Below are 9,001 nucleotides of genomic sequence, written 5' to 3' on the forward strand. Positions count from 1 at the left end.
TTCCTTCCTTCCTCCCTTCCTCCCTACCTCCCTTCCTCTCTTCCTCCCTCCCTTCCTTCCTCCCTTCTTTCCCTTCTTCCTGCAGCTCTCTCTGTGGTAAATGCTCAAACTTTTGCAGGATTAATAACATTTTTCTTTAATTATGGACTACTATTGAGATTTCTACCTCAACAGAGAGAGTGAGCATAGACCTAATGCCAGCAGGCTCATGTTGACGTAGTAACTATGTAGTAAGCATCACCATTTAAATTCGTTGGTCATGATATTTTGTCATTGTTTAAAAATCCCACAAAAATATTTTAGATTTCAAGATAGCATTACAATAAATTGTTAGAACATAAACATCTGCTGGTGCAATTGGCAATACACACAGTTATGTTATGTGTTTAAGATCAGGGAATTATGTTAATAAAGCAACAATCATTTAAAGAAGTAGGCCCAGAACATTGAGAAATCTGAAATAAAAAAATATGAATTAATCAATGAGGTGCATATTTTGATACTCATGATGAAATAATTCTTCACTTTGGAAAATAATTCAGACTCATTTATAGTGTAAATTCCCTAATATGATGTAATGTTTTCAGGAGGTTTATATCCACATAATCTATTATGAACATGACTGTTTCATAAAGTGAAACACATTTCTACTATTACACATTTCCCTGTGAGGAATTTACATAATTGTTTTTTCTCTAAGTCACTTTTTAATGTAAATAACCACCAAATAATTTATTTTTTTGATTTTAAAAATCAGAGGATATTCAATGCACTTATTTTGGTAATAACAGTGTTGATAAAGTAAGCTATTATAATGTTAATGACTATAGTATTTTCACAGGAGACATAAACTGATTTTATGTCTTCTATTTTAGTGATATAATAATGAATTTAGATCTTTAAAGTGTTAATATAGCATCTGATATAAGTGATCATTTTTATATAAATATTTCTATGCATTTGATTTTTTAAATTGCCTTGTATTATTTCTTCTTACTTACCTGACCCTTTGTGGTTATAGTTGAAGAGTATCCGATTTTTTCAAAAACTACAAATATGACTGCACAGATGGATGTTTTACTTCCATAAGTTTTATAATTAAACAAGTCTTTTCCAATTACATTGTTGAGAGATTAGCATAAATATTGTTAAATTCTTTTCTAAATCTTAATCACTATTCATCTGGCCAATACGCATACGGCATATAGAAAAATCTGCATCACAAATATAGTGAATAGCTGATGAAGACTAATTGTAAAAGTTGTTAACTATAAATCTCAAGACAATTTTGTTTTTGGATTGCTTTCTGTAAATTTTATTTTTCTGTATCTTTTGTAAGCTGATACCACTATTCTGAAATATTAAAATGCTTCAGGTTGATGCCACTATTCTGAAATAGCAAAATGTTTCTGTCTTATTTTAGAAATTTTGTGATATTAATTATTTCATATGCTTATGTTACAGAGCATTTTTATAGTCATTTTACTTCCTGTTATTGCTAAACACAATGGTAAATAGTTAGGCTTTGGAATAACATCAAGAAAAGCTGGCTTCTAATTCCGGCTCCATGCTAATAACTTATGCTGTATCTTTGGGCAAATTATGCATCTGTTTGCCTTTTGTTCCTTCTCTGAAGCATTTCTTAACTAGCAGAATTCCTAAATAGACATGAAACCACACACATATGACATAACTATTATTTAAGGTTTATCCTTCTGAATGTTTTCTTAAGGACAGACAGGAAATGTACATGCATATTTGGTTCTGCTGCCACATACAGTCACAAAATACATATATAAGAGAATTTTTTTTGAGTATCATAATAGGGTTGCCATTTTGTAATTTTGTAATCTGTTTTCTATGTAAAAGACTATCATTGAAAAATAATATTTTTGGAATTATTAAATATAAATTTAATAACTACTCTATTAGACATTTTAAGATATTGAAAATTTGGCAGTTTTAATCATTTTTTGTTTTGTCTAATTTTATCAGATAATTTTAAATATTTTCCTTATTTATATTATGGTTATTAATGCTGCTGTGGCATATAAATTTTCAGATTTTTTTTTCTGGCACTATATTGCCTTTCAATCAATGTCCTTTTTTGAAATATACATGGTTTATTAAATTACTCACATATATTTTAACCAAATCTATGAACATTTTCTTCAAATTTTCTGAAGCTGGGTTACTGCATACATTTATTTTAAAATAATATACAAAATAACCTTTAAATATTTCCTCCTTTTCATTAATGATTTGGTGTTTTGCCTTGTTTGGTGTGAAAATTTAGGACTAGACTTGCTACGTTAAGTAATACTCTGCGATATAAAATTTTTTATGTGTAAAGATTATAACAATTTAAATTTTTAGATGAGGTACAAAAGAAAATGAGATACAATCTCTTTACTATAGAGCAAGAGGCAATTTTTTGTTTCAAATTTTTAAAACATTTACAATTAAAATAAATTCAGTAATAAACAATGCAATAACATTAATGTATGTGATGCAATTAAATACTTTGTGAAGGTCTATTATCACCTTATTGTATTTTATTATTTTCCCTTTCCCACCCTCTACTTATACAATAATAAGTAAATCTTAGTAAGCATTTTCGTTTAGCGCATCTTAAAAGGAATTCATTGAATCCCTGTATAAAAGTATCAACTGTTGTCATCTGGAATTACAGAGGTGTGTTTTGTTTTGTTGGTTTGTTGATATTAGTTCAAAGTATTTATTAGGGGAAGTTACATAGAGAAAGGACTTTAGCATCCTTGTGATGCTTAATTCTTTCCGAATCATACTAGATTGTACCACCTAATGCACTAGGACTGTCAAATTACCTGTCCTCCTACGGAAAAGTTTATGAGGGATGAGCTCGAGTAGTGGCAGTAGAAAAGCCTTTTAATGCTAGCCTTTTGCTCTCAGATTTCAATGCAGGAGTTCAAAGCTCAGCTGGGACAGTACTTAGCATAACTAAGGATACATTTTGGAAACTCTTTTGGTATAAATTTAGTCATTGGTAACTGGGAAAATAACATTTAGTCCTTCACTGGGATAGTGTGAAGCCAAAGCACTATACCTATCTATTGATATCCATAAGTAATATATGTAGAATCATTTTTATACTTTTTAATTTTTAAAGTAGTAAGTCATCTTTCTTTTCTCTCTTTTTACGCTAGCTCTCCAACATTTAATTACAATGTGTCTCAGAGCAAATGTTATTTAATTAATTATTTTTAAACTTCATTGAGAGTCTTTGAAAAGACAAGGCTTCCCTTTTCCTCCAGTCTCCTTTTTTCTTTCAGTATTAAATCTTCACTGTTTTTCCTGTTTTCTATTTTCTGATTGCCAATTTGATGTATGCTATGAAGACAATTTTGTTGTGTCCTCCTTGTCCTTTAATTTGTCCTATTTTTCTTCAATCTCTTTTCTGCCATTTTTCGTACTATATTTTGGGTAGTATGTTGAAATGTACCAATAATATAAACTATTATATTTTAATTTTTATAGTTATTACTTATTTTTCTTCTGTATTAATTCCTTCTTGACTACTTTATGGTTTAAACTATCATTTGAGATTTTAATTTTTCTCCCGTTCTCATATCACTATGTAATCTATCTATACCTATATCATTCTATATATATACTTCTACCTATTTATCACTATTATCTATCTATCTATCTATCTTATATTTTTTGAAGTATCATAATAGGCAACCAGGCTCATTTCTTTTCTCCTAACAATGTTTTACAGCATAATGCTTATGGCTCTTATTTTCAATTCTGTATTTCAACTTTAATAGCCATTTAATAATAGTTACATTGTATTATGTTGGATAAATTCCATATCTGAATATCTGAGAGGCCTAATTTATTTAAGAAATTACTCATTTATCTCATTTATCTTTGTTTATTTCTTATATTTAACCATTTTTAAATGTTGAACTTACATTTGTTTGGCCTTCATTTGTAATTTGCTTCTTCCACATGCTTCCAGGATGCTCCCTACTGGAAATCGATTTAACTTAAGTAATTGGTTTGAGATTGTCCCCAGTCAATAGGCAGTGTGAATCTAAACCAAGTGACCATAAGTGTACAGTTAACATTACAAATTCTTACAGGAGACAGTTTTCAACTTTGAGTTAAGACTCTGATAGGCATATTTCCTATCATTTTACTGTGAATGTATCTCTTTAAGCCTCCTGCACTGCCCCTTCATAATATGTCTTTAGTTTCTCCTAACTTATGGGAACACAGTTCTGTTTCTTATACTTTAGGCTGCTGTGAACTCTAGTATTGTCAATCCCCTTTTGCTAATGACCAGTTTTATCTCATGCGTATGACCTTCATTTTGTTGTCTCCTTGTTTTTGTCTTTGAAAATTTATTTCTGTAAGCTTAGACTAGCAATACATTTAATAGATCATGTGCTGCATTTTGTTCAGCAGGCTAAATGTTTTTAAGAGAAGCATTCTTTTAGAATTTATAAATTACTGTAACGCCAAAGCAGAACAACTTCTTCCTTTAATTACTTTCCCCTGTCTAAATTTCCAATAAATAACTTTTAAAAAATATAATAATCAGTTTGGAATAATGGATGGATGGATGGAAGGATGAATGGATGGATGGATCATATATTGCTCATCAGATAAATTTCTCTGAATAAAATAATTTAATTGTATATAATGTTAATTGTATATCCATTATGTTAAATATAACATTATATAAGTTTAATGTATATTATATAGGTATTTATAAATGGCATATATTTGTATTTATATTGTGACATCAGGTATTAGAGTTGTTAATTGATAATCACAAATTTGGTGCCAAAATAATGCTGCCTAACATTATTAAAATATATTAATGTACTGTTACCACCTTGATAAGACTATTACTATGTCATTGCAGGAAAGAAAATGAATTTAAAATAAAATTCTCAATTTGACCTATTATATTATTTTGTATCATTTAAGTTTTATTGTAAAACCTGACCAAGAAACAGAGTTCCCTGACCACTCTGTAACCTGGACAGCTGCGTATTTCCCCCTGCAGGCTTGAACCCAGGATGGGGTATTGAACATTCCCAGGCACTGATAAAGTTTTGAGGTTGTTGCTTGAAGCATTGAGAAACTGATCACGTTGCTAAACACATAGAAATTATCCCTGACCCCTGAGCCAAATTCCTTAAACCCTCACATAACCCAGCTAGCCCATTAAGGACATACCTGGATGGAACATCTCTTATCTCACTCTTCATCACAAGAAGGCTAAAGCCCCCTCTCTAAATTCCCCTAATAAATGCTTTGGACTAAATAAAAACAAAAACAAAACAAATCTCTGTAATTCCAGGTGACAACAGTTTTTTATACAGGGATTTGATAAACTTCAAAAATTGTCATATATTAGTTTTTATTGGTATAATAATGACACATGAAGGCAGCTGAAGCATTGTTATCCCTAAACTTAGAGGAAGGAATTGAAAGCATGTAAATCCTAAACAGAAGAATTATGACTCAACCTATGTATTCTTATTTCATTCCAATATTATTTCAGTTCTAATTTCTCTATTTAATATAACTGAGGTATAAAGGGCCCTATTCTTGATAGAGCCATACTGATGTTTTTGCATTATGTATAGTGGTCAAGTAGCTATTAAACCACAGTGTGGGTGTTTTCAATAGAAAGCACTTCCTTTCACTTTAACAATATAACCTTATTCAAGGAACTGTGACTTTTTTCTGATAAGGAATATTTCATCAAAACAATAATGCTCTCTGTTTCAGTATACTTTGCTTGAGAAGGTTTTGTGTGCAGTTTATCTATTCTACAGACATGTAGGTCTTATAAAAATTATTTCAACATTAAGCTTTCCAAGTGCTTAATATTTCTTTTGTCCTCTTTAACTATGTCAGGTGTCTCAATAATTAAGTGTAAAAATTTATTGAAAATTCAGCTTCAATTTTCTTTATTTCAAGTCTTGTAAAATTCCTGTAAGAGTATCTCAGGCAGCTGGTCATAGTTTAACAATCTTTGACAGTGATGCAGCAACAAGGTCTCCCAGGAAAAAACTTCACCAAAGAACATCCATCCTATTTTAGACAGAAACCAATGGATATGAGCCAAATTCTAAAATTTAACCCTCCAATGGACACAGACATCAGCCCTCACCCTAGCTATCTCCATGACTACTAGCCTGCAACATCCAGATATTAAAAAAGAAACTGCTGAGAGCATGTTTACTATTGAACACAGTCTGATTACTAAAATTGGAAAATTTAAGCAGCGAACTTGGTATCAGCGGTAGTAGCAGTTTATTTCTTTTCTGTTTTCCCAGTTCACTATTATAATGCATTTCATATTCTCACTGTCCTGCTCTGATTAGGTCAACTGACATCAGGTTGAATAGAAGTGAGGAGGGAAGACTTCATTTTCTTTTTAAAAAATCTCAAGTGAAGCTTTCCTTGTTCCATCAACTAAGACGTTTACTTTACATTTTTTTGTGAACCTTCTTTATTGAAGAAATTAAAACATGTACCTCTGACTTACTAAAGGTTTTCTTATCTTGACCTTCCTTTCCAAAAGTGCAAATAATTTAAAAGACTTTAACTCCATTCATACCCTTCCAATTTACAGTTATGTCAGGTGTTTTAATTCTATATTTGTATTTTAAATCCCTTAAAATGTTTCTGTTTGATACAATGAATATTCATTTATATTAACCTACATATTTACTTGATTTTCAAAGCTGCTTACGTATTTATTGAACCTTCATAACTTGTTGTAATTCAAGCTCCTATCTAGCATTACTTTTATTAGTGTAACAAGCTTGAGATTTCTTGCACTATTTATCTTTTGGTAGTGATTATAATTTGGTGGCTCATCTAAAAATATCTTTGTAAGTTCTAATTCTTGAAAGAATTTTTGCATTACTAGATGGAGATTTTTAGAGAAAAACTTCAGCCTAATTCAATTTAAAGGAGTTTAATTAAGCAACAAACGATTTACGAATCACACTGCCACCAGGATCACAGCAGATTCAGAGACACTCCAGGAAAGCCATGTGGTGTTAAGACTTCTAGACAAACAAACAAACAAACAAACAAACAAAAAAAAACAAAAACAGAGAGAGAGAGAGAAGTGAGTACAGAAATCAGAAGTGAAATATGGAAGCAACTGGATTGGTTACAGCTCAGTGTGCGCCTTATTTGAACACAGTTTAAACAGTTGGCTGCATTCGATTGGCCACAACTCAGTGATTGGCACAGGTGCGGGCTAGGGTCAGTTTCCACTTCCACTTGTTACATTTCACAATGTACAGAAAAACCTTTAGGCTGAACTTAAATATGTAAAGAGGCAGCATTAGGCTTAACTTGTCTTGGAATACAAGTTACCGTCTTGTTTTTCCATACATGGAACTAACTGACCTAGAGCTTATTTTTTTTTTTTCTGCTTCTACTGAAAACTCAGTCATCAGAATATTACCTCATTTGAGCGATGTAGCTTTTCTCCTACTCTAACCCTGACTTTTAAAATAATGTATCTGTCTTTGATTTTCTACAGTGTTACTATAAATTATTTGGGAGTCATTTATTTTTATTCTAAAATTTGAGCTCTTCTTTAAATTGGTTGATTATCCCAAGGCTTGGTAGGAGAAAATAAAATTATCTCCAAAACAAATTTGGAGGTAAAAAAAGAGAAACGTTTAGGTTTTCCCAGCAATAGCTGATAAACTATAATAATGTATCTTACGGACAGCATCTGATAATTTTTTAACTAAAATTTTGAGGGTATATTTCTGTCTTTAATTTGTTCGGCTCATTATGACTTACATAGTTTTATTTTCTTATTTGCCTGTTTGTCTTAGATTATGTTCAGCATGTTGTACAAAAATAATTACTTACATAAGTAATTTGATACCTAAGATGTCATATTCTTACTCCACACATTTTCCTTTTCTCCTACTAGACACTGTGGATGTTAGCAGTCCAGAATCAGGTTCATTGTTTCTAGGTGCTATAGAGGACGTGCTGAGAAAAAGTCAACACTATTATTTCTAGTGCTGTTGTGTTCTGCATCTGGAGCTGGGTGGGTTTCATCAGGGACTGAATGGCTGGTGATCACTGGAATTCAACCTCAATTCATTCAGCTCTTCAAGTTTGCTGCATGTGGAGCTCTTTATTTACACTTATGAGAACAAAATTGTTTGAAGAGATTTAGCTCATGTGGGTCTAGCCCAGAGGAGAGATGATTAGCCAAGGTTTCCCAGTATGGCTGGCACTGAATTTCAGTTCCTGTTTTACTATCTCCAAATTAGTCCATTACATCTTAGTTCAATGTCTCAGATAGCTGCACCAGATCACCAACTACATCACGGTGGAAACAATTCAGAGTCACCTGCCTTCTGCTGTTTTCTCTGTCTTTCTAGATTATTCCCCACTTTGATTTTTTAAAATATTGTTTTGATCTTTCTGTTTCTCCTTCTTCAGAACACTCAATCCAAATGAATTAGACTATTAACATAGCTTAAAACTTTCATAAATTATTATTATTTCCATGTTGATTGAGACGATCAAATTTTTCTCTTTGCAGAAATAATGTGGTAAATTGATCAATATTTCTATTATTAAATCAACCTCACATTCTTGTAATAAATCTAACTTATTTTGTTTGTATTTTCAAACACACATACATACATATATTGACTTGATTTGCTAATGTTTTATATAAAATATTTTATTTATGGCCTTCAGGAAAATTGTTCTCAAGTTTTCAATTACTATTGTGCCTCTGTTAGGTATTATTATAACGGTTGTACTGGCCTCATTTTAATTTGTAGGGTATTTCTTCTTTATTTAATTTATCTGTAAAAATTTAGTTCAAACAATTTTTTTGGTTTAATATAAATCTTTGGCATATGTGTCATCACAAATTAATTACTTAGCTCTGCTTGATAGCCTAAGCCATGAGAAGCTATAAATCATGCTGAGAAGCAAG

Source organism: Colobus angolensis, unplaced genomic scaffold, assembly GCF_000951035.1.
Source record: "Colobus angolensis palliatus isolate OR3802 unplaced genomic scaffold, Cang.pa_1.0 Scaffold69, whole genome shotgun sequence".
In the NCBI taxonomy this organism is placed as follows: Eukaryota; Metazoa; Chordata; class Mammalia; order Primates; family Cercopithecidae; genus Colobus; species Colobus angolensis.